At 43.0% G+C, this 26,666-nt stretch overlaps 1 protein-coding gene across 4 annotated transcripts in view; it reads left to right on the top strand.

Moving 5' to 3' along the window:
• Positions 1-4,371: 4,371 nt before the first annotated feature.
• The window catches only part of LOC135255582 (tumor protein p53-inducible protein 11-like), a 44,026-nt gene continuing 21,731 nt past the window's right edge, over positions 4,372-26,666 (top strand). The window contains exons 1-2 of one of the 4 annotated variants that reach the window (XM_064336939.1): positions 4,372-4,523; positions 14,095-14,210. The gene's annotated coding sequence lies outside the window, so the exon portion shown is untranslated. Of the gene's footprint in view, positions 4,524-4,575; positions 4,699-4,955; positions 5,418-14,094; positions 14,211-16,250; positions 16,779-26,666 lie in introns of those variants that run through there. The other 3 variants (XM_064336941.1, XM_064336942.1, XM_064336940.1) reach the window with 3 other exon arrangements.

A 26,666-nucleotide genomic window follows, 5' to 3' on the forward strand; every position in this document is an offset into this window, starting at 1 on the left:
GCACTGTGGCTGCCCACTGCTCCTAGGTAACTAAGGATGGGTCAAATGCAGAGGACAAATTACCCCACGGGGTTCAATAAAAGTATATCTTATCTTATCTTATAAGTAAATATATTAAAGTTACTCTAATAATAATAATAATAATAATAATAATAATAAACAATTCTCTCTGATCTTTTTTTTACTCTACGCTCTGTCAGCCATCTTCAAAATTGACAGAGCACTTCACAAATGATCAGGAGATGGTAGAATAATTTTTATTATTTTTAGAGGGTGGCCAGAGGTCACATTTTGTCACAAGGGTTCTCTTTGTCTGTGTGCTTCTCTCGGTCCAATCTTCCCTGGCACACATTTGTGCCATGTTTCTGTAGAGATTCCAGAAATGTAATACCATCCAGAATCAGTGTGGGGATCAAAGACGGCAATGAATGCTTGGAACAAGAATACACTTGTTTAACAAAGGGGGTGGGGGGGTGGGGGGGTACAATGAACTCCAGGAGACAGCTTCAGAAAACCTCCAATATACCATGGAAAAGCAATTGCTTGTCATAAGGTGCCAGGTCGTGAGACTCATCTGTGCTGTTGTGTGTGGTGGAGAAAGGTGAGCAGGGGGGATTGTGGGGAGAATGAGATATCACATGAGACTTGTGAATCGAATGTGAAAGACAGACGGAGCGAGGGGGGAGAGGACGGGGAGGGAATGTGTGAATGTGTGGACATCCCTGTGAGGGGTACAATTGGAACAGTGGGAAAGATAAAGGCAACTCGCTATGACAAGACATTGCACTTTATACTTGACACTACAGATTCTTTATAGCCTCATTTCTCTTCCCCTCCTCCTGCCTGGAGACTGCTCTCCCTCTGTTTCCTCTCTTCCTCACCTGAGACTACCCTCCCTCTGTTTCTTCTCCTCCTCCCGGGAGACCGCTCTCCCTCTGTTTCCTCTCTTCTTCACCTGAGACTACCCTCCCTCTGTTTCTTCTCCTCCTCCCTGGAGACTGCCCTCCCTCTGTTTCTTCTCTGCCTCCCTGGAGACTGCTCTCCCTCTGTTTCTTCTCCTCTTCACCTGTGACCGCTCTCCCTCAATCACAAGCTCAGTAGACTCCAGGAAATGTATTCTATGCAGTGCTCCCCTTTCCCTACCTTCTCCTCCTCTTCTCCCTTCCCCTCCACCTGCTGTAATTTCCACTCTCTGATCTTCGCCCCCTGTTACTAAGGCAAATGCAAAATACTGTTACAAAGATTTTTATTGCGTTAATTACATTCATGGTGAGGGAGCACTTTGGCTGGAATACTGACTGTAATTGGCTCCACCCAAACAGCTATTCCATGTACGTCCATACATTCGCAAAGTAAATGCTCGTAGTGTGCATGCTCTGAATTATACATGAGGCTGTCTAATGCCTTATGTTTCCAGTCAATTATGTTTGACAAAAGGAACAATTATTCAGGCCCTTATGTGTGTGCCTATGTACTGTCTGTGTGTGTGTCTGTGTGTGTGTATGTGTGTGCACATGTGTGTGGGTGTGATTATGGTTAGGAGTAAGACAGAGTATGTGTGTGTGTTTGCGTGTGTGCGCGCATGTGTGTGCGCGTGTGGGTGGATGTCTATTTGGATGTGTGTGTGGAGAGAGAAGGAGCAAGATGTCAGAAAGGAGAAAGAGAGAGAACGACAGATGTCAAGAGAGAGAGGGAGAGAGAGTGTGTGTGTGTGTGTGTGAGAGAGAGAGAGAGATTGAGAGAGAGAGGAGGGCAGCTCACAGCTCATTGGGAGGCTTTTTCCTCAGCACTGCTGTCATCTCTCATTCCTGTCACAGAAGTGGAAAATCAGAAAAGAGGGACACGAATAAAGAATGAGGAGAAACCAAACAAAGATCCTGAACATTTTCCGGTTGCTTTGACTGGTGGTGGGTGCTCAGCTGGAGACGTGCATGGGGAGCTATTCCCTTTAGCTCAGCACTTTCACTATGGACGCAGCTCTCTGCCAGGTCCAAAGCCCCACTCCTGTTTAAAAAACAAAAAGTATTATCTGCCTTATGTATTGCCTCACAATGTTACCAGCGATAAACTGAATAATCTAGGCTTCCTCTCCTCTTCCTACCTTCCCTTCTTCTTTTTACATTCTCTTCTCTCTTCTTCTCCATTTCTCCTCTCTCCTCCTTTCCCCTCATTTCCTCTCTTTTGCAATCACCTTTCCCTCTGACTACATCATTTAAAAGCCGTCTGAGTGCAGATTTATGGCTTCACCTGTATTTTACATGAGTGCTGTGAGCAGAAATCTAATTAACTGTTTCTGAGACTGTCTGGAAACATGACAAAAAGGTACACTTACTTCTCTGTATTTATTTGTTTATTTATTAGTTTATTTGACAGGGAAAATGCACACTAATAACATTTCTGACAACTTGCCAGAGTTATCCAGGGAGAGAAATATTCACCTTTAGTCCCTTTCAATTCTTGTTTTCTCACATTCAGCATCCTCTGGTAAAATCCTTTTCAGCTATGGTTTTGGCAGCTTATAAATGGGAGCATATGAGCTTTTCAGCAAAGAATTTGCTTTCCATGGAGAGTAGATTAAGAATTGAAATATTGGTGCTTCAATAACAGGTTTAGCTTATCCTGGCTGAAACATCCCCCTGTGCAAAAACAGCCATTGCATAGATGTTTTTGTTATTCAAATTTTTAAATATTTTCTATGGCACATGCAAGAATTTTGAACAACACAATGTAATAATTGTATCATTGCATGTGTGCCAATAATTCCTTGGGAAAGGACTACAAGTGAACTGTACCATATTCACCTGTGGGTGTTTGTGGAGAAGTCATTCTGTGACTGGTTATTATGGCACTGCATGAGATCTCTTTGCAGTTGCACCCCAGGGTTTCTGGGGGGGTGGGGGGGTGAGGGGTGGTGGGGGGGTGACTGCCCACACAGAACTGTGGGGACAGCGCCTGAGAAAATGCAGTCAGCTGGAATATCTGTGTGGGCGAAAATTAAACACATTTCCCACTGTACAATTACCACATGCCCCTCCCCCTCCATCCAGCTACAGGAAACTACTCTTTATATACAGTGCAGATAGTACAAAATGTTTCTTAATGGTTGCTGCTGGTGTGCGAAAGATGCTTGATGTCAAAGATAACTCTGATTTGCTTTATCCCTGTATCAGGGATAAAATGGTACTTCATTTTGTGTGTGTGTGCGTGTGATGGTGTGTGTGCATGCATATAAGTACCTATGTGCATATATGTGCATATAGATGTTCATGCATGTGTGTATGAGTGTGTGCATGTGCTTGTGTACAGTATGTGTGCATGTGCGAGGGTGTGTGTGTCTTCATCCATACAGCTATGAAGAGTTATAGAGGAAATTCACTTCTTTCAAATCTAAGTGCCACCTGGATGAGCATTTTCGACCACAACCACTCATCTTTTGTATTAAAAAGGAAGCAATTTATTTAAAAAAAAATTTGAATTGTTCTGATCATTTTGTCCAAAACATCAGAGCAACCATATAATAGTGTATCAGAACCATGACATAACTTTTCCTGCAAAAGACACCAACACATCTTCCAGCAGTGACTGCTATTCAGAACTAAAAAGGCATATCCTATTCAGTTTTATTTGTAAAAAGAAGGCTTTAAGATCACCTAGAAGCTGGTGATTAATTATGAGGGTTATGTGGCAGGTCTGTCTATTCGCTGGCACAGGCATGTGCACCTTAAAACTCGCCACTCAACTGTGATTCATTATGCAGTGTTGACTCTTTACCTTCTGTTTATGACAGGCATACTCTCCAAAGAGAAAAATAATTTATTTATATTTTAAACCCATCAAGCTAAAAGAGAATTTGAACTCATTTTGTGCCTTTGAACACTCCTACCTCAGCAATGAGTTAACTCATGTATATATAACTCAGCCAAGTTATATATACATGCAACAAGGGAACAAAGTCTTCATTGTTTTAGTGCATTTGAGTGATTATTTTTTAGTGTATTAATTAGGATAAGCTATTTATTTTATTTTATTGCTTCTGCTCGTTGCCTTATATACAGTAAGTGTAGCTTAGGTAGTTACGCTCAAAGGCAAATTTATATGAAAAAACTTCTGTTTCTACATTTTGTTAGTGATCAGGCAAGGACTGTCATATCCATTTGTTTGGCAACATGTTCGTTTGCATTGCAATATTGGGCTACATCACATTGTGTGGAACAGTGCTATAGTCAGCTGCCTAAGTTAAGGTTCAATTACCTTTCCAATATACATGTCAACATTTATAGAGCCAATTTTGTGAACATATATTTTTTAGCATTATGTAATCGAGGTATTACGGTAATCGAGCTGTCGTACATTTTCGTCTATTTCCCATGTTACGGTAAACGTGTAGGTTCTGACGGATTGTCGGATGTGTTCGCTAAACCGAAGGACAGCGATGTAAATACTTCAACCTGGAACCTTTCACAGACTTTTGTCCAATAAAGCGAAAAACAGGAAGACTCTTCATAATATGCTGTGAGCTACTGGTAAGAGTTTATTTAGTCTAAGAAATTGTATTGCAATTGTTTGCGTAGCTTTTGTTAGGGGTTTGACAGTTTGAAAAGGAGATATAAGTGTGTTGGAAAGATCACCCAGACTTGCGTGTTTCTGCAGACGATTGTAAAATCTGTCGCTACCTGTTCCGCCTTTGTTCTTTGCATGGTTTGTAAACCGAGTATTATCATTATTATTATTTTACAATGTGCATATCTGCGGCATAAGAACAAAGGGATAAAAGTTTACATTTGTAGACAAAGTTATAGCAGATGATATTTGCAGGAAAACTGTTTCGACTATTCACTTTCGACTACACACTTTTATATTGTGGGTCTACATAAATTAAGATGGTACTTGCTCGCATATTAAACTCATTTTAAAAAATATTGACGTTTTCACGTATTTTCATAAACTTAAAATTTGGTTTACTTCTGAGTGAACTGAAACAATGCTTCGCGGTTAATGATTTGTTTGTATTGGTGAAGCGGAAAATGGCATGTTCCTTAATTCAGACATAAAAGGCATTGTTTGCAGCCTACTTTGTGTAAGGTGTATTTTAGTCTAGGCTGTCCTATTGTGTCAGTTTGGTTGCGTGCTTATTGGCGGCTTGGCTACAACTGAGACGCAGCCGTTTCTTATTGTTTGGGCTTGCTTCTGTCAAGTAGGCTACGCACTTCGAATTGCCAAAATTATATTTTTTTCTATACGGAACAGAGTGGTCGCCTATTTCGTTTCGTGTATCATTGGTTTAATGTTAGAGCTTTTCTTGTCGATGAGTAATCTCATTAATACATTGTTGCTGATTTTTGTTAATTCGTTGTTTGCTGTTACTCATACGTCAACAAACACAGAAGTAAAGCAGTTTGAAGTAGGCTACTTGTACGGTATGTATGTTGCTAATTCGATTAGGTCACGACTTTGAAAAGTGCCGTTCGTTCGCTGTGTATATTGGATGACGAAGACGAGTGGCAAAATAGATTAAATAAAACAAGGATTTCCCACTGAACTATATTCGTGTGTGTGCATTAAGGAAATGTCATTCTTATTAAGAGCCAGTTCATCTCGAGGGCAATCAGACGAATTTGTGGGAACAAAAGTGCGGTAGGACATTGTAGCTTCTTGCTAGGTTCCCACCTCCATGCATGTAGTGAATGGATGTTTATCAATCAGGAGTCATTTCACTGCCAAATGCTTTCAGACCTCCATCACTGTTTCCAGTAAACTTATAATCTTCTGAGGCAGAAGGCCCTGCTTTCCTTAGCATATTTTATTGCTGATCCATTTACCCCCCATTGGGAATTTTCCTCTCTTCCTTTGCCATATGCTTGATGTAGTGCTACAATCAATTTTCTGTGCTTAAATATTTCATGTCATTCGATAGTTACACTAGTTTATAACACAAAGTGTATTATTTACTGTCTGTTCTGAATACAGCGATGATAGCTGCTTTACAGTAACTAAGTCCACTTCTGCACCTGCACAAAACATTCAAGTGATGTCACTCAAATGAGTTGACAATTGAAGTGTTTTCATCATTGACCGGCTTTGCATATTGCTGGCAGAAGATCCTTTTTTCTATATAGCACTGATTTTAAAAAACTATATTCAGTGAGCTCCAAAATGTTTGGGGCAAAGACCATTTTTCTTGATTTGCCTCTGTACTCCAACGAATTCACATGTGGTTAAAGTGTAGATTCTCAGCTTTCATTTAAGGGTATCGTTATACATTCAGGTTTCACCATGTAGAAATTACAGCACTTATGTACACTTTTGTAAACAGACACCCCCCCCCCCCCCCATTTCAGGGCACCATAATGTTTGGGATAAATGACTTCACAGGTGTTTCTGACTAGTCAGGTGTGTTCAAGTGCTTCCTTAGTGCAGATATAAGAGAGCTTTCAGTATCTAGTATTGATTCTAGGCTGTTGATTGCATTTGGAGTCTGTTATTGGTGTTTGTCAATAGGATGACCAGAGTTGTGCCAATGAAAGTAAAGGAAGCCATTGTAAGAAAATAAGAATATGCCAAAAATTTGGCTTACCAAATCAACTGTTTCTAACTTCATTAAGAAGAAAGTGCACTGATATGCTCAGTAATCACAATGGGCCTGGTTGGCCAAGGATGACCTTTGCATTTCAGGAGGCATGCATCGATGTTTCAGTGACTACTGTCCGGAGAAGGCTTCATATACAGAACTACAGAGGCTTCAGTGAACGATGTACTGTAAACCATTAGTTAGCTGCAGAAACAGGATGGCCAGTTTACAGTTTTCTAAAAAAAAAAAAAAGTACATAAAAGAGCCTGCAGAGTTGTGGAAAAAGATCTTGTGGACTGATGAGACCAAAATGAACTCTCAAAGTGATGGCAAGGGCAAAGAGTGGAAGCCAAAAGGAACTGCCCAGGTTCCAAAGCCAATAACACATCATCTGTGGAACATGGTTTGGGCATGTATGGCTGCCACAGGTATTGGCTCACTTGTCCATGTTGATGATATAACTGCTGACTGCAGCAGCAGAATTAATTCTGTAGTGTACAGAAACATATTATCTGTTCAAGTTCTAGCAAATGCCTCCAAACTCATTGTTTGGGGCTTCATCCTACAGCATCTCAAACAGATTGGTAAAGCAGTATTGCATGCAGCAAACATGCATTTCATATCTTGAAGAGAACTTAGGGCAACTGACCCCTAGAATATGCAGGAGCAGTACAGGTTGCAGATGGCTGCAGTACAGACCTGTCAGAGCATTAACAGTAAACATACTCTGCACCTGGTGATGTCTATGGGTCACAGACTTTAAGCAGTCATTGCATGCAAAGGATATGTGGCAAAGTACTAAACATGACTACATTCATTTACATAATGTTAATGTGTCCCAAACATTGTGATGTCATGACTAGTGCAGACTATGTGCTAGACACTGAGGACATTTGTGTTTGGTACATAAGGAATGCTTCATGTTGTCAGTGGCCATGGCAGTCCCTTCAGTCAATGGAATGTGCAAGCATGGCTATCTATCCAACATAGACTGGCTCCAATAGGACAGGGAGAGTGCTTTTTTTAACACTGATTGATTTGTGCAGCCTTTCCATATGTTTTAGCTCCTTTTTGCGTAGGGCTATAATAATTTGGCCCATAGCGCCATCATCACGATACGAAAAAGAAAAGAAAAATATGAGGCAGTTAAGAAGATTAAGCGCTGTGAGTTGAGTGCAGCCTTTGATACTCCCTCTGGAATGGAGGCTGATTACAAGATGCTCATCGCCATAAATGCTAAACAACAGAGGGCCTTCTGGCAGCCGAAAGGGAATCTCTCTATTTCTCTCTCTCCTCATCTTTCTCCTCATATCTCTCTCTCTTTTTTTCTTTCCCTCTCCCTCATATTATTCTTATATCCTGCAATTACTTTGGTCACACAGTGTCTATTAATGTAATTACCCTCCTCCTGTACATTTGCCACTGTGAAAGCATCAGACAACCAGACAGTCCAGTTCAGCGTGAATTTAGGAGTCGATTTAGCGACGCGTGTAATCCCCAGGTGTTTTGGTACTTAAAAAAGTCAAAAGAAAGTGTCATATTGGCAGGGTCAGACTTTCCTGTTGCCATGGTGATCCGAAAGGAACTTCTCACCAAGGTGGCTGCATGTGGAAAATTTCTGGGGCCCTGGTCACACTGCGATTAAGTTCCCAGCACCACTCACAGCAGTAGCGATGTTTAAGACCACGCCACTTTCCCTCTGGGCCCGTTCCAGCCATAATTTGCTGAATGATGAATATGTGCATTCACATTGAACTGGACTTAAATTACAGGTGTCCAGAGGATGTAAAGGCCGAGTCAATGCACCTCTTGAACCTTTTTTTTTTTTTACATAAAACTGAAGACCTCTGGTCTTCAATTGCACAACAGAGCCATCATGCAGCTTTAATGATTACCGGTGTCAGAAGGAAAGCAGTGCAGATGTCCCAGAGGTGCAAGCTTATGATCAGATGACAGGGAGGCCAGTGATGAAGAGCCTGCCTCCAGAGTCAGTGGCACAGTGTTGCATCTTGCAGCAGCATTAACTCGGCCTCCAAACCTCTAAAAGGGGCTGCCCGTGGTTTTGGGTTTTTCGTCCTGAGTGCTGCTGACAGCTGGAGTTTGATGATGAGACCAGCCTGTAATCATGTGATTGTGAAGAGCGCCACTTGGTTGATTTTAATAGCAGGATTTTGCAGCATTCAGAATTTCTAATGGTTCTTTGTTCTGTGCAATACTTCTCACGAGTTGTTTTGTTCTTGTCAATCAAACATCAGAGTGGGAAGATTTTAAATGGACATAGCTACCATTTACTGTCATTTACAGGGAACACTAGAATAAAGCTAACTTTTATGTACCTGATATGAAACTAACTGGCCAGACAGCTATTGTTCATCTCATGTAGCATGTAGCATCTCATGTAGCTAACATTCACTCCATGCCACCATTAAAGTTGGTAGCTAGCTAGCTAACTGTCTACATATGTAGCTAGCTAGCTACGTAAGGCTCATTTGATGAAAGGAATATTACTTGCAGGTCCTTCGGGTTGCATTGGGAGGGGGTGTGCCTATTGCAATGTCTAACCCACAGGTGGGTTTTTATGCCTATTTCTGGCCTTAATTACTTAATTATCCCTAACATTTATGGCATCTGATATTTTAGCTACATTTCTTGATAAGCACACAAATGCCAGCCGACTACAGTTCTTGTGTCCCTTTTATGAAACATTTTACTATGGTTTAATCTATGAGTGAACCGGTGTTGTTGTGTACAGCCAATTAGCTCATTTAGTCAGGGTAATTGGTGGAAACAAAAAGCTGCACACACATCAGGCCTCCAAAACTAAAATTGCCCACCCCTGGTCTAATCATTACCCTTGTGAGTAAGTGCCTTTAACCTTAAGCTGTGCTTCCAGGAGAAAGATCTGGGGGGCGTGTCTCTCCTCCGTTCACACTCCCAGCAGGGTGTCCTGACGAAGGAGGTGGCGTTCGGGTCACGCGGCGTCGGCAGCCTTCCGCTCCAAGTTCCGCCCGCGCGAAAGATGACTCACAAAGTGGATCTGAGCCTAGATAAATGTCGCCGCGCGAGAGCTGGGTGGCGGTGTGAGCAGAGGTGGCACGTGTTCCCCTACGGCGCTGCTGCATGGGCGATGGAGGCGAGGCCTCGCATTTTTACAACAAACTAATGAAGACACGCCGTCCTCCAAGCCACGGTCCAAATGTAGTTAGCAGGAGCCGCCCTTCATCAGTAAACCTGCCTCGTGGCGTACAACAGAGAGTGCCTCCCTCACGGTGACAGGAGACAGTGACAGCATGCTCATTCTGAGGAGAACCCCCACACCACACACACACACACACACACACACACACACACCACCCACCCGCCCCACGCACACACACACACACACACACACACACACACACACACACACACACACACATGTGCAAGGCAATGGTCCTCTGGGCTCAGTGGGCTCTGCAGCTGCAGAAACACCACCCCCCTTTAATTTCCTATTCAAACCCCAGCAGTAACACTGCGATGGTAAGACTGACGCATCTGGTGCCTGAACGTAAGCTGAAGTGTGCGATGAGGAGCTGTTTTTTTCCTGGTAATGGTGTCCTTCACCGCATTGATGCACAGCTAAAGAAGGATGATGGGTCAAGCTCCGTTGCCTTTTGCTTCCTTACACCATATTTCAAAAACACAAAAAACATTAAAGCGAAAAAAATAATACTTTCTTCACAGTGTAGGTCTAATGTGTTGACTTCAAAGGGCACCTTATCACGATACAATATATTTGTTTCATTTTTTTTTCTACATGAAAATTGTTGGAAAATAGCATTTTCTGCTCAGGTGTTTATGGGCTGCTCATGGGCTTAGGTAGAGCTTGGCGCTGTGATGTCTGAAATGAAAATTGCATATTTTCTCAGTGTTGTGCTCTACACAGTGTTCCAGCTTCTGTTTAAATGTCTGTGTACAGAAATTAAGTGTTGGCCAGTATGTATCTTCAGCTGGTGTGTGTGCTCTGGAGCCACTACCATTATGAATAGGATATGATCTGGCTATGGTGACAGTATTTTATTTGATTTTTTACTTTTTTGATGCAAGCATATGTGCATCCATGACATGCCATAATCAATCGCTTGAGGGTATCACATAAATCAACTGGCAGAGAACGCAAAAGAGGAATGTTTTTGATTTTATTATGATTGCTTAGCAGATATTTTCCACCGGCGCTCACCAGTGTGCCTGGGGACTCTGAACACGATATCTCTTGGCACAATAACCCAATCACTTGTGTTAGTCCTTATCTGCCTAGTGGCAGTTAATAGCATTTCATTGTCCCATTGCCCATGAACAATCACGGAACCGTCCAGACCCACGGCACACCTGTACAAAATGTCATGAGTAAAACGTGGCTAACTAAATAGCAAGCTAGCTATGGCATGTCCTCACCTCTGTAACGTTATTTGTCGTCCTCCGTGTGTCTATACATCCGTATCGGTGGTACGCGCTAACTAGGTTAACTAAAGTTGGCGAAACGCTCACATATTAGGGTTAGCTAAAGTAACGTTAGGCAATAAAGCTGTGCTTAAAAACCTTGTGCCATTCGAAGTGGTGATTTTGGGAGATGCACCTGCGCATGCGTCCTACTAAACAAAGCACCACCTGCGCATGCGTCCTACCAAACGTCCCTCTCAGGTCATCCATGAGTGAGTGAGTGACTACAATTTGCCACGTGTAGCCCACGGCGACAGGCAGTCCTGCGCGCCGCGGGGAAAAGATGTTTGGCAAAAGAGTCGTTAGAAAATTAAGCTTAACATTTAACATTTTTTATTGATCATTGAGGGGCTTATGATGCTAGGGAAACATTTGGAGTGCTTTGCACTTTTATCCCTTATAAGATACCGACTTCTTCGTGGTAGGTTATGAAGACCATTACCGATCATGGCTTGATTGGGGGGTGGAAAACCCACCGCAATATCTGCAGTCAATATGTCCTGCAGTCATAAAGGTATAATCCTCATTGATTTTCTTTGAGTGGCATTGCTCATGCTGCTTACTGGACCGTGTGGCAGCACCTGACTGCTGTGGGATTGTTTTTGAAGTACGGATATGAAATCAAAAGATGTTCAGCTGGATTTAGTCAGAGGCTTTAGAAACATAACAGTGGAGGAGTGCAGATGGATTAAGAAAATCTAGCGGCGAGAGCATACAATAAATAGCGTTACAGGTGTCCCCCTCAGTTCTAGCTTTGAAGAGTAATCTCTTCTTTGTGTTCTTTCAGATCATAGGGCACTGGGTTCATGCAGGCGAAATGAGAAATGCTGTCTGCTTATTTTTGCTGTGAATCCCCTTAGCAGTGCCTCAAGAGCAGTTGAGTCTACCCTTCTCCTTGTCCCATCAAGGGGAATTTACTGCTCTCTGTCTAATTTACCTTTTCTCAAAAATGTATTTTCACCTCAGTGGCACAGTGGATGCAATTGTATGCAATTTTCACACCATCTTTTAATTTGCGTTGTTTGCTCAGTGTCGTCTTCTCGGTATCCCACTGTTTTCTAGGAGCCTGATCACTTCATTTTATAATCCTTCTGTGATTTCAGAAGGAATATAAATTATCAATGGTGCCAGGCTATACAATATAGAGTTTAATTGGTTGATAGATCAATCAGACTCTGGGCCAGGAGAACAGCGTCTGCACTGTGCCATGTTTCTGAAGAGTGAGCCTGGAGGGAAACGTGTGGGAAGGGAGAGTCTTTGTACCTCTCTCATCTTCAGCTCTGTCGATGAGCTGCAGAGGGAGACCTCTGGTCTTGAACACGTTGGTGCTGGAATGCACTTGGTCACTTGGGCAGGTGGGCCATCTTTAAAAACAGTGTTTTTAAAGAGCAGTCAGAGAGAGGGTAAATACCCTTTGAGCTGGGAATCTCGTGTCCTCTCTTTTCAAGGCTTGCTGCATTGCGGTCTGCTTTCTTCATTCAACCCTGTCAGTCTTCACAGCTGTTTTACCAGTAGCTTTGGTTTTGTCTGTTTCACGCACCGCAGTTTGTCTTTCCAGTTTTGAAAGAATCCGTTCGTATTTGTATGTATAATTAATGCACTTGTTATCTGTGGCAAGGCTTGATTTTACACAAAAAAGGAATCTTCCCAGCATCCAGGGAGCAGCGCAATATTTTCTGTCAGCTTTTTATCTGTTTTTTCTTTTTTTTTTTTACCCTCCTCCCTCCCCACACGCACACACATCCCCCGGGTGTCATTATTCCTAACGCAATTACGGCTGCATTATGAGGCTCAGTTCATATTGTTAAAACAAACTGCACCCGAATATCAGATTAGCGAGGGTTATTGATTAGCGAGCGCTCGGGTCAGGTCGGAGCGCGGCGCGTCCGCGGGTGGCTCCGGCCCCGCGCTCACGGAGGCAGCCCAGCGTAATTACGGGCCCCGGGTGGGTTGAAAAGGCCCGTTCCCTTCATCAGAAATTCTTGTGTTCTCCGGGTCTCGCAAACCCCGGAGGAAGAGCGGTTTGAACACAGTGTGGAACGGTTTTGAAATCGATCAATTAGGCGGAGGAAGGAGGCAGGGTGTGATGCCGCGGAAACGGTCGATGGCGGGGGCTCGGTAATGAGGCTCCCGTTTGTTGCCTCATGCTTATTATATATGACTGCAAGGAGCTGAACGAGGGAACGGAGCGAACTTCTGTAATGGCCAATCAGGACACTGTGGCAGTTCAGTCGTGTAGTACGGGCAGCCGTAGGTCTGGATCTCAGTGTGCCTATGCGCACCATCACCTGTCGGAATGGTCTCTGGGCTGTCATTCAGGTCAGTGTGACGCTGCTGTTCTGTTGAGGATGGGGCCCTGTCCCATTCAGACAGACTGCTCACGTCTGAATGGTTGGAGTTGCGTGCATGTAACTGGAAATGTAATCCCTGTCTAGGAGAATGGTGCCATTACAGTAAACTCCCATCACCGCCTCCTTAATATTTCATATTACATATTGTTTTATATTATCCGATGCCTTCATTTGAATGTTATTGTTTATTTCTAATTGAGATTGATATCCTGGTGAAGTGCCGACATGGCAGTACATTAATGGTACATCCATACTTTAGCTCATGATGCAAGCTATTAGGAATGCACCTCCCCCACCAACTGTGATTGATTATTATGTACTGTCAGGGTTTCATTAATTTTTTCTAATTCCAGAATCCCAATGTGCCTGACAGTACACTAACTCACCTCACGCAGTGATAGCCTCCATTGATTGCCTATTCATTGTGTTTCATGTGGGCTAATTCTGGAGTTAAACATTCATGAGTTAAACTAATTTATCTGTTATTATTTTATTTGTCGTGGCCCAGTGTTCATTGGATGGTCATTTTCATCATGGAAAGATGATATTTCATACTGGTAATGTGCAGTGCAGAACAAAGACCCTTTTGGCAGATTCCAGTGCTATTGTAGGCCTCTATTTATCAGATGTCTCTGCTCCTGAACCTTCACCTACAAAACCTGTTTCTCCACTCACCTGCCTGCCTCTTCTCTCTAGTGCTCCACGGGTTGCCAGGTCTGCTGAACGTTGGGGGTGTGGCCAGAGAATCTGCAATTAGGGTCAGGAGTTGGGTGTGGACCCCAGCCTCTGGATTTACGAAAACACTTACCTGAGTAAGTATCTTCTGGGGTTTATTTTTGTTACTCAAGATGTTGTAGGAAGTAAAATGTCAGTTAAGTTTGCTTTAGATGGATGTTGTAAACAACACCTCCCATTTGACTGAGGCAGAGGGAGCAGAACAGTGTGTGTGTGTGTGTGTGCGTGTGGTTGTGTGTGCGTGCGTGTGTGCATGTGTGCGTTTGCATACGTGTGCACGCCCACAAATTATGCATCAGGGTGAGGGCACCCTGTGAAGCGCTAAAACATGTCTAAAACATGTCATGATATTATGGATCTATATGAAATGCTAGCCATTTACTACAATATTAATACAATAATCGCGATATTAATGAGAATATGTTAAACCAAACAAGGTTGGGTTTATTTTAAAGCTCATGGAAATATATAAAAATATTCTTAGAAGAGTATATATTCTTTCATTCCTCTTTCATGGACCCCAATTTCAGAACTCCTATACTAGAATGAACCCCTGTACTACAGCCTGATGAGATTTGAAATGGACTGCGTGTGTCTTTCGTGCCTTAAATGGAGAAAGGTGATTGGGTAACACATAACAAACAGAATAGAGAGAACAAGATGGGGGAGAGAACAGAACTATCAAACAAGGCAGGTAGTTTCCTAACAGTGGGCTCATGCAATGGCCGTACTGTCACAGAGGGAAGGATCTGCTACTTTTCTAACAGGTCTTTGGAAGGCAGTACAGTACCTGGGCTGATTACCAGTCATCCTCAGCTGTGCACTTCTCTAGGCAGGGCTGAAGGATTTCCAGGGTGTGTCAGGGTTGACCAAGTGCCCAAAAAGGGCAGATCAGAGACCGTGCTCGCTGCAGTTAAAAGCTCCTTTATGTTTGTGCGTTCGAGTGTGTGTGTGTGTGTGTGTGTGTGTGTGTGTGCGCGCTCTCAGACTGGGGTTAGCTGGGGTTTGTGTGAGCGCTAGCCCTGCTGAAATGAAAAAGCTTTTTGAGGACAGGGTAGAAGTGTGAGGCCTATTAGCGCTCCGATTGGCGCCCATTGGCTTTTAAGTGCAGCGTGATGAGAGGGAGCTGCCATCATTCCCAGGCAGTGCAGCGCTGCTGTCATCAGCGCGACAATCGGGAGAGAAATGACCCCCTTCCGCGCTCCGCTAACACAGCCCCAGAGCGTCTTCTTTATCACTATATAGATCTCCAGGTTTCTCTCAGATATGTAGACGTACAGCGCCCTCCGCAATTATTCGCATCCCCGATGAAGATTAACAAAGAAGGCTGTGATAAAATTAATATAGGTAAGGAGCTCAAATGTATGCTCAAAAATGGGAAAATTAAATAATTTTGCAGGTAAATCTGATTACCTGTTTTTTTTTAGCACACAATAGTACATTAACGCTACTGTTTACTTTATACACCCTTCTTTGCTCATCCTTATTGAGGGAATGAATAATCCTGGAGGGCACTGTAACTACACAGACTCTTTCAAAGCCCTGTTTGTCTAAGCATTATCATTTAGCATAATGTGCAGTCAGAGTTCTGGTGAAGGTCTTTGATTAAAGAACACTGATTAAAGATCAAACCTGTGAAATATGCTTTTACTAACAGTGTCCCTAACGCCTAACAATACATTTAGCAGCATTTTTCACTGAGTTTTATTTATTTATTTATTTGGTTATATTGTTGTGGTTGTATATATTGATGCATATATGTATATTTCTGCAGATCTGTTGGCTGCCTTTCTGTTCAGGAGTTAAGGCAACAACCAGTTTCCTGTCTTCATAGAAATGTGTCAAACAGGAGGAAATTTTATTTCCTGTAGATCAAGCTCTTTTACACCATGCCTTAGCTTTTCTGAAAGCTGTATGGAAGGTTTTAATTTTTCATGTTTTCTTTATCCAGAACAAGTCGTTTTGGCAGAGCGTAAAATTGCTTCTGGGCTTTGTCTGTTTCTGCCTTTTTATAAAATTATTGTTGATCCCTCTTTAAATCACTGGCTAAGATGATTCATTATTTTGGTCTGTTTGTTTTCCATCTAGTCTCTGGAGTAGAAGGGAATCGATAAACTGTTCTTTGCCTTTCAGTAAGTAGAGCAATATTCTAGAATTGTACTACATTAAAGACATGACTCTTATGTGTGTTTTACAACAGACAAATATCATAATAAACAACAGCCATTTTATGTTTACTCTCGGTCAAACCATTAAAGTAATTTTAACTCAGAAGTAATAAGACTGCCAATATATTTCGTTTCCCAAAACAAATTGGTATATTAAAATTCTACTATATTGGAGCATTAAAAAGTATAAGACTCTTTGGTTTTATGTCCCACTAAAAGCATTTGATTTGGAGTCCAGACTGTCCAGCCAATCTGTGCATGTAGGTTTTCATTTGGAATTTGGAACACCTGACTAGCCTACTATGTAGCAGCTCAACAAGATGATCTCTAGCTGTTGAATGAGGTGTGCTTCATTAGGGTTGGAATGAAAACCTAGCAGATGGTAGATTTCCAGGAACAGGGCTGGTTACCACTGCCATAGACCATGGCGCCAGTGTCATTTCCCTATCTTCCACTTGCACTTGAGTGAAACTGCAAGTAGGTAACAATTTGTGCTGGGAGTGAAAATGGACAGTTTTCCTGAACTACATTATGCACTGCTTGAGGCACAGAGAACTTTGTGAAATGTGTTTTTGTTCCCCACTGCTCGCAGAGGTCTTTGAGATGCAAAACCTGCTGTGCACAGACCAGAACGTGCAGGAGAAAGAGTTTCTGGACTTCGCATTTGTCAAGGACGCGAAGACTGCACGTTCTTTCTCCGTATTTTGGCGGCTCAGTGTATGTTTATTGAGACCATCCACGTCCCGAGCCTCTCTGTTCTCGTAGTTTAATTGGTCGCGAGTCAGATTAACCATATCTGTGGTGTCATCTGCACAGCAAAATTGAGAATTGACGCACGACTGTCATTCCGCGAGCATGTGTGCATTCCCCGCTATGGGCACGGCTCCGCTGCTATGTAGCAGTACGGCGATTGTTTTATAAACTGCTCGTCTTTCTTTTTTAGCGTTTCACGAGCTGTCAGATAACCTGTCCTTCAGGCAGCGTTAGTTTTATTATTAAACACCACTACGGCTATGCTGCTGGGCGCTGAGGGTAACCCACAAAACGAGAAAGGTCTCTGAAAACACAGGAGTATCGGAGTCATGGCTGCAGGGCTAGCGGGTTGTCTCAGAGCGCAGCACGCCCACCTCCCGTCGGTCAAAGCCCCTTTGATTTCAGGAGCAGCTAATTCGTTATTTTTCCATTCGACTGCGTTGAAGTGTTTCAGTTGGGTTCGTGCACACTAATTAAAGCCACACGGCCCTATTGAAATCGAGTTAACAGACAGGCTGTAAGGGAATACGGGCGTTACCTATTTTTTGTTGTTTCTGCTGGCTTTTTAAACTAATTTTTTTTTTTAATGCTGATGATATCCGTCGGATCAAAGCTGTGAAATAAAAGCTTGTTTCCAATCCATGAAAAAAATGTTCAGCTTAAGGGAATAGGCTATTCTATGGGTTACCTCTGCTATTTGCTAAGGCTCGATGCCTCCACCATACAACATTTGTTGTTTTCAGCCAGGGTTTTCAGCCAGGGTTCTTCAAGGAAGTGTTTCATTGCTGTAGATTTTCATTTTCCTCTGGTGAAGCAGGATGTCTTTATTAGCTTTTCCTGTAATTTTCTCGTCTGCCCCACAGGCTTTGCCAAATGAAGAAATTACAAGTAGGTTAAGCTGAAGGAAGCTTCGCTAACTGGGCTTCAGTTCAGTGTTGAAGTGAAGAAAGCCAAAAACAGCGTTGACAAACAGTTTTTTTTATTTATAGCTTCATAACAGAATGGGTCGAAACTGTTTTCAAAACCAGCCACAAGGCACTCAAGCACTTGCAATATCACAGGGCTGTAAAGAATGTATCCTAATTGCTGCTTTCACAGTTTTATGTTGGTTTCAATACTCTATGCCCTGTGTCCTCAAGGGGAAGGGGGCGTGGGGAGGGAGGCGGGGTAAGTGAACGTGGATGTCTGCAGCCCTGCACTGAATATACTGCTAGCGGAATATCACAGGCTGAAAGGCTCTGAGCTTTTAAAGCAGGGGGGTATATTTGGGCTGTAATTGGGTTTATTTGGTGATTGTTCAAAACTTTGCTGGGGACAGTGTTACTCTGAGAAGCAACACTGAGCTTGTGTTGTGGAGACCAATAGATGGAACGACTTAAAGCTCAATTGCCCCTTGTTCAGCACAGGTCGTGAACTGTTTTGTTTTCAGAAAGGAAGAATCCATGTATAATGTCAAATAAAGAGGTAAAATCTGAAAATCAACGTAAAAACTGCAACCCTGAGGTAGGATGCTCTGCTCTAAACACATTCACTCTAAAACTGAGGCGTTTGGCATTTGAAGGGTTCAATAACTGAATAGGCGGTATGTTGTAATGGCTAACGAATGCATCTGAACGGTGAAAATGTCTCTTGGAAGGTTTCTAAGAGCCTGCTTGTATTTATCCTCAGATCAGTGGAGCATGTGCCAGATTGTTTTCCAACAGGTCCTCAGCACCTTCTCAGGGAAAATCCCCCCTGTACGCTCTGCCTGCAAGCAGTGGCGTGGCTGTTTGCGCTAACACCTCCGCCTATCTGAAATAGTTCTGGCTGTCAGATGAGTCAGCGTGTCCCTCGCTGCACAGCCGTGGCGTTAGGCTGTTTGGTTCAGGCCCGGATTTTGGTGTAGGTCAGTGGGGCTCTTTGATTTATTCTCAGCCGAGGGCTTCTCTCGTTAAGGACACCGTGAATAAAGCCCTTCCGGCCAGCCTTCTGGTGGCAGGCCCACGATGGAGTGACTGATGGAGCAGAGGTGAAAGTGTGGCTAACTGGGGAGCACTACGTTCCTCCTAGTGCCAGACCACTTAATTTCAGTGTGCTTCCTGGCACCTTGTTGTTTCCAGAGAATTACTGGCTTCCCCTGAACCGCTGGATTTATGTCCACAAGCTGGGCCTTTGAAGTATTAATTCCTCTGGCTTTCTCGAAAAACCTTTGTTTAGCCACTAATCTGCCTCCCTCAGCCTGATTAGCAGTCGTCTTAATGTGAGAATAAACGATTTGTAAAAGTCTTGGAAACTTCTGTTAGTGACTCCCTGCACGGTTCCCTGGAATTCTGGAGGTGGCTCGGTAGGGGGTCTGTGTGAACGGGGGTGTGTGCCTACGCATTTGTATGTGCATACTCACGTGCATTGATTTCCGTGGTTGCACATGTGCATGGATGTATGTCTGTGCGTGTGTGCGTGCATGCATGTACGTACGTGTGTTCCACAGACTGCCTTAGACATTTGGTTAAAATCACGTGTGGCCAGTGAAAGGGCTCTGCAAAACAAAGAGAGCATCAAGAATGTTCTCCTGTTTGTGATGCTGGTTTTCTTAGACATTCTCACCATCACGCTGCTGTCCAATTAAAAGTTTTCCAACAGTTAGTATCCAATAGAAAGTATCAATGCTAGTGAAATGGTTCCAGTGAGGATGCAGACTCAGGAATGCGTGGACCCGGGCTGTTCCTGTGCCGCGCTCAGGCCAGGTGGTGAGTCAAGTGTGTGCCAGGGGCTAACACCGGAAACCCGAGACCCATCGGCTCGGCTGAAATCTACACGCCAGCTGTCAGGCGGTGCCGCTGCGGACGCCCCGTGACGCACGACAGAGGGATGACTTTTCCTGCTGTATCGCAGGGATCAGCCTCCCCGAACACGCCACATGACCGACCCGATTAGATTAGCATTTTTTCCCCCTCAGAGATGAGCGGCGATAAACGCTGAGCACTGCGCCTGCGGACGATCGGCGAGCCTTTTCATCGCTGGCCTAGAAAGCTCTCTGTGGGAATGGATACGGTTCTGCATAAAGAATGGAAAGGAGAGACGCTCTCGCGTTCGCGCACCTGCAGGGCTGGGATTGGCCAACCGGCCACTGAGGGAGAGTGGGGGCGTTGCAGTGATGAAGAAGCGTACATGCTAGACGTGAAATGTGTGAAGGTGGAAATCGAGATACCAAGCCTGTCCCCACTACAATCCACTCACAGGGAAGGTGGCCATTAAAATCCCATTGCAGGTTGTTTAGAGACATTCGTGCAATGTACAGAAGTACGTGTGTTTTTGTTCTGCAGAAGGGAGACTGTTTGCATTTGCGTCTCAGTTCTGTAAAGTGGAGGAGTTGCATATGAGGCTGTCTATGAACCTGCCTGTCCTTTCAGCTATGCAAGACTTCTGGGAAAGTGAGGAAACGCCCCTTTCTTTATCTTTCACTTTTACTTCTTGGTCTTCTGTTACTTGCACATAAATGGGTGCAGTCACGCCTAATGCTTTCTTAACACCGTTTAACCCAATCTACTGTACTGCTAACACTGTTTCCACGCTGACAGAAAAGGAAGGATATCTGATATTTTAATACAGTGAGAGCTTTTGTTCCTAATCATATACCAAAGATTAGAATGACGATGAACAGAATATAGAATAGATTTCTGGTCCTCGTCCCTGTTTATGGAGAACCACATGGTCTGTTTTGTTTTGACCTTAAATCAATAACCATTTGACCAAAGAACCAGGTGGAATGAGTCAACCAATGACAGGATTTAATGTGAAAACCACTGGACACTGTGCCTAGGGATCCCTGAACTAGACGAATGCCTGGTGCACACTACGAGATTTTCCAATCCTATCCAATATTGAAAACGTGGGAGACCCCACACATAACAACAGATTTCACAGTGTTTTTGGCTTTCAGTCATAAAACTGCACACTAGACAATTCAGCTGTGAAGGATCTTCAGTCATTTAACATTTATACTCATGATCAATAACAGGCCCGACTTTCAGAAACTGGGATTTCACAAGCCCCCTGATGGATCTAACGTGACTTTAGAGCTAGACAAAAATGGAGGCTGACAGTTGGACATAATTTATTGCACTAGTTGTGTGTGTGTGTGTGCAATAAATAAGCATTCATAACATTGCTGTTATTGTACTAGCTTGTTTTCCTTTTCTACTGTTCACCTTGCTCAGTAGGCAGTGTAAGTCCTCTTTGTATTCACTGCCATGTTTCTGTTGTGAATTCCGTAACTTCCACTTCTCAGTCAGGGTTTCTGTGCGAGTTTCCTTCTCTGTTCCTCTCGCACTACTGGAGTTTGAGTCATAAATATCGCATTTTTATTATTTATGATTTGAAATTGACCTCAGCCCGATCAGGAGGGTTAAGATTCTGTCTGTTAACACCTTACACTACTGGATAATCTGGGCAGATTATCAGTTCAGACCAGCCTCAAAATAGGAACGCCCCTGAATTTGTTGAGAGGGGTGAATCGAGCACAAAAATCTGCCTGATTATCCTGCAATGTGCACCAGGCATAAGCAGTCACTCACAGTTTGAATGTGTTCATCTCCCAGCCCCTGTTTTGAGCACTACCGTTTGCACGGGGGCTGGTAGGAGCTGGGTGGGTGTGGTGTGTTTGGGCGTGTTCAATGTGGACGAGATGTGAAAATGCAGCAGCAGCTGTTAGTGAGTTCAGTAACTGTTAAACAAGCATAGCAATAGCAGTAGCTGTAGCTGTCAGCCTGCTACGGTCACAGTTTAGTGCTCACCAGAGGCAGCCAAGCATAGAAAGGATTGTTGTTTGGACAAAAGGGCAACGTTGTGTTGATCGATGACTTAATTTCATGTACTGTAAGTGCTCTGTGTAGAAATGCTTTACCCTGTGTTCCCCAGTTGAAGCAGTGTCCTTGCCTCTGAAAATGTACCTGCGCGAATGTCACAGGTTCAATACCCGGGTTGGACACCATTTTTGCTCACATTTGGCTTTCCAAATGATCCCAAAGGTGTTGGATGGGGTTGAGGTCAGTCAAGTTGTTCCACATCTTTTTTGACAAAACCATTTCTATATGGACCTTGCTGAGTGCCCAGGGGTATTGTCATGCTGAAATAGGAAAGGGCCTTCCCAAAACTGTTGGGGAAGCACAGAATAGTCTAGAATGTGAATGTATACTGTAGCATTAAGATTTGCCTTCATTGGAACGAAGGGACCAAGATCAAACCATGAAAAACAGCCCCAGACCGAGGGGTGTCCAGATACTTTTGGTCATATAGTGTACTACTAGAGTGAAGTCTCTCAAACGTGTTCTCCTGCAGAAAATTCATTCATCCATTGACATTTCTATTATCTCTTTCAATTGGGTTTTTCCCCCTTATCTTGAATTGTCAGTTCCTATAGAGTTCCTGCTGCCGAATTTGAGACTCGGACCATATGTTCTCGGTCATATCTTGGTCACATCTCCCTCCCGCGTTGCCAATACATTCATATTAACAGCAAGTGCTGCATTGTACATCTGTCCTAGGAAATACGCAGGGCATGATTTAGCAGCAGGTGCCTGGGCTGTACCAGGAGGATAGGAGCTGTGTTTGCTCCCATCAAAAAATCAAAGGTAGCCGAGCCGCTGTGCAGAAGGGATAAAAATCACCTGGCAACAGTGTGGGGCGGAGTGGAAAACACCAGTGACCACCGGGATTGCGTTTATTTATTTATTTAACCCTGCGTAAATCTGCCATTTATAGGGCGATAGGATATGACGTGCAGCCACGGATGTGGGTGGAGTTACTGGGCTCCTGTTCAGGGTCCCATGCTTCAGATAGCCTTGCTCGTAAGTCTCCCACATCTCTATTCATATTTGTTCCTTGTCACTCAACAGCAATGTTTTCCTTCGCAGCAGGAAGAAGTTAATGACCAAACGAATGCTTCCCCCTGGTCAAAAGGGTTGCTAGGCAATGTACCCAAAAAAAGGGGCACGGTGTTTATTTTTCTCTAGTGACTTACCGTATTATTGCTCTGACCTTTGCCGTGTGACAGATTGACTGGTGGGAAGGCGGGGACGTCTGGCTGACATCCGACTGTTAGGACCATGAGAGATTTCAGTAAAATGAGTATTTTTGAGCTAGTCCATTGGCATGAGGGTTTTGAAAACGTATTTTAAATGTGATGTTATTGGTTTCTTATTGCGCTCTCTTCAACATGACTTGGGCGATCGATTTCTTCGTCGCTGCCGTTGCCTCAAGATCGTGTAGCGGAGAATCCCCTCCTGGAAAAAAGGCCATTTAACTTTAATAAACGGAGTGGCACTGTCATAAATTGGGATGTTCTGTGCTGTCTGCAGGGGATGGCTAATAACTGTTTACCCAGTATATCTAAACACCATTAAAAACAGTGCCGGGGATCCTAGCCCCATCTAACTGTTTAGCTGAGAGTTGAAACACTGGCAGAAGCTTCCTGAATCACAGCTTGCATCCGTCCCTGGGGCCCAGACGGGTAATTGAGTGGTGATCCCCCTGGGCGGTCCTTGAAACCGCATTTAGGTCAGGTGAATTTCATCTTACCCTTTAAATTATAAACATTGTGCAATCAGAACATTAGCAATTGAGTTGCATTTGTTAACATTCAAGGCAGGCACTGTGCTGGTGCATAACAGGGGATCAAACGGTTGCCAGATAACAATGGATACTCCCCAAAGGCGAAGCAGCCAGGTGCTGGGCATTCTCTCTCCTGCTATAATCACTTTAGCTGTGCAAATTTTATTTGGCACTTCATTTAGCCAATATATTTGTGTTTAGCCAATTTATTTGTACCAGATCCATGCTGGTACAGTTGATCTCAGTAATTTGCTAATGGGGCAAGTGCACTGTGCACACACACGTGCTCTTCCAGATTCATCATAAATCGGTTACTATGGTGCCCTCAAGTACTTGTGTATTTCAGTTTTAAAACATACTTTTTTTTTTTTTTTTTTTAAACGTACATGTCCATCTCATGTTTATACAGTGTGGACAACATAGGGTATCAAACCCGGATTTGTTTTGTGTGGTAAATTATAATGTCTGTCTATATTGAAATTATTTTTTAAATAATCATTTACTTAATAACAACCAATTTTTTTAGACTGATTATTTAGTAAATGGATGGATGAATGGAATTAATGGCTATCTGTAGTCAAGCCTCTTTCACAGGTGTAAAATTTGAATGCTTCAGGTTTAACAACAATAGCAAGGACATGCTGTAACTGTATCTCATCTGTATCTCATAACTGTATGTGCTGTATCTCAATGTAAAGAATGTGGAGGTGCCTATCTGATCCGTTTAATCAGAGAAACGGTGACTTGATTGTGTATTGATTGCATTGTCTTGGAAAAAGCCAGCAGGTTATTAACTGTTGATGATGCCAACCATCTGTTACTTTGAGTCAGGTGATGTAATTGTGCACTCTCAGACATGTATTATCGTACAGTGTGAACACCTTGATTAAATGCAAAACATCTCAAATCTTAAGATGTACTGTTTATAAATATTCACTTATTCTCAATTCTCTGTACTCCAGTTCCTTGTATTTTGCCCAAAGAGGAATAACTTTAGTTCTGTGCGGTTTGCATATCTCATGGCTCAGTTTTGTTTATCTTTTCAAAAGACCATAACTGAGAAATGTTTTTTCCCTTTGCTTAGACCAAAGGTGGGCATGCTCCGAGAGATGCAGTCTCCCAGATCTTTTTGAAGGGGTGAAAATAAAAATGACAAATCGTCTAAAATCGTGTAGAAGAATACATTTGGTTGGCACATCATTCCTAACGACAAAGATAAAGATGGAAACCTGCGTTCAAATAAACATTTTCATCAAGCGTGCTTTCATTAACTCAAAAGTGCTAATCATGCTATTGGTGGTTGCCTGGCAACTGCATCCGCATCACGTTGTTATTCCAGGAATAGAGAGAGTTGAAACAGCGTGTGGATCAGGTGTTGTCTGAAGGGAGGAGTTAGAGAACTGTGACATGTAAAGCAAAGCGTGGCGGATTTCCCCTGTCATTGTGGTTCCCGGAGCCTCTGTTCACAGTAAGATCATGGCACTAAGCTTGATCGTGCTTGTACGTTTCTTTAAGTGGGTCAGTAGCTAATCCTGTCACCATTTAGTTTTGTTTTGCTGATTTCAACTGAGGAACATCTTGTTTGATTAAAAAGCCCTGTATATTTTATTCAGCTTGTATCCCCCCCAAGGTGAATGGCTTCTGTTTCCTTGCCCCTTATGTCATAATTCACAGAGGGGGGAGAAATGTGTTCCGTCTCACAGACTGATCAATCCGGCACCTTCCAGTTGTAAATGTCAGAGGAATACAACACAAATACATTAGGATGCAGCTGGCGGTGTGCATCAGTGATGGGAGCAATTTCACCTGCTCTTTCATCATATTATAATTTTCTGGAATGAGTTAGTATCCAGTCATTGAGTAAGCAAGAGGCAGTTTCATTCCTCCTGGGGTACCTGTGCTCAGGACTTGGTTGAGTTGCTTTAAGCATATGTTGCATATGTATGCTTAAAGAAATAGTTTTTTTTCTGGATGTTTTGAAGCAGTTTTTTCTCTCTGAGCAAAATTAGATACAGTGATATGCAATCAAATACAGTGTCCTATGCAGTGACATTATATCTGTTGGCATATGCAACTCAGCCCCGCTGTGCTCAATGGAATAAGTGTATTTACATATATTTACAGAAATCTACAGCAAATCTGAAATTAACCATTGTTTTCCAATGTTATTCATGCCAGCATTTAATGATACATTAGGCTTATGTGGCCTGTATTTACAGTTCCTACATACCGCCAACCGTTTTTCTCTGAACTAGCAAGGTACATAACATAAGCCACAGATAAGCCTTTCCGTGGTCTGAAACCCTTTACTGTGGAATTCAGAGATTGTGAATACACTGGAGGTCTGCAGACCTGTAGAACATCCCAATCTGATGCCATGGTGTCCCATTCTTTGCATGAATGTGTGCAACAACAAATATTTCCTGAGGCAGTGCACTGACAGAAAATCGAATCAGTCATAGAGGTGTCTCACGGGGGCTGCGAAGTATTGACCGCAATAAAAACCTAATTTTTACTGTGTGAATGAAACACATTTCTTCTGAGAGCTCAAAGATAATGAAGACAATTGTTGTTTACAACTTGCAGTACATATCCCCAATATCTGCGGATTTGACAACTTGGCATCTGATCAAGTTCCAGCCCGCAATCAGAGCAAGGCTTGCTGTCTTACATTTCCCATGAGGGATTCATGTAAACAGACCTCTGACTGTCTGTGTGACCTATTCTTGTTTGATCTGCAGTGTAACTTCTTTGTCTTCTGTGGTGTCCCACACCACAATTAAGAGCTCCTTCTGCTGAAATCAGATCCTGTACAGGATCTGATCTTTATATGTTATAAAATGTCCTTTGCTAAAGGTGAAGCCAAAGTATGTTTTCTCTTTAAATGTAAGTTACATCTTCTGATCCTTAATGTTATTGTTCAACTGGCCCTGATCCAGTTAAACTTTGAATTAAAGTACCCTGAGAATTTGCTGTGACATTATTATTAAAAATCTGTATTCTAATAAAAATGTTGAAAATATG

Source organism: Anguilla rostrata, chromosome 5, assembly GCF_018555375.3.
Source record: "Anguilla rostrata isolate EN2019 chromosome 5, ASM1855537v3, whole genome shotgun sequence".
Taxonomy (NCBI): domain Eukaryota; kingdom Metazoa; phylum Chordata; class Actinopteri; order Anguilliformes; family Anguillidae; genus Anguilla; species Anguilla rostrata.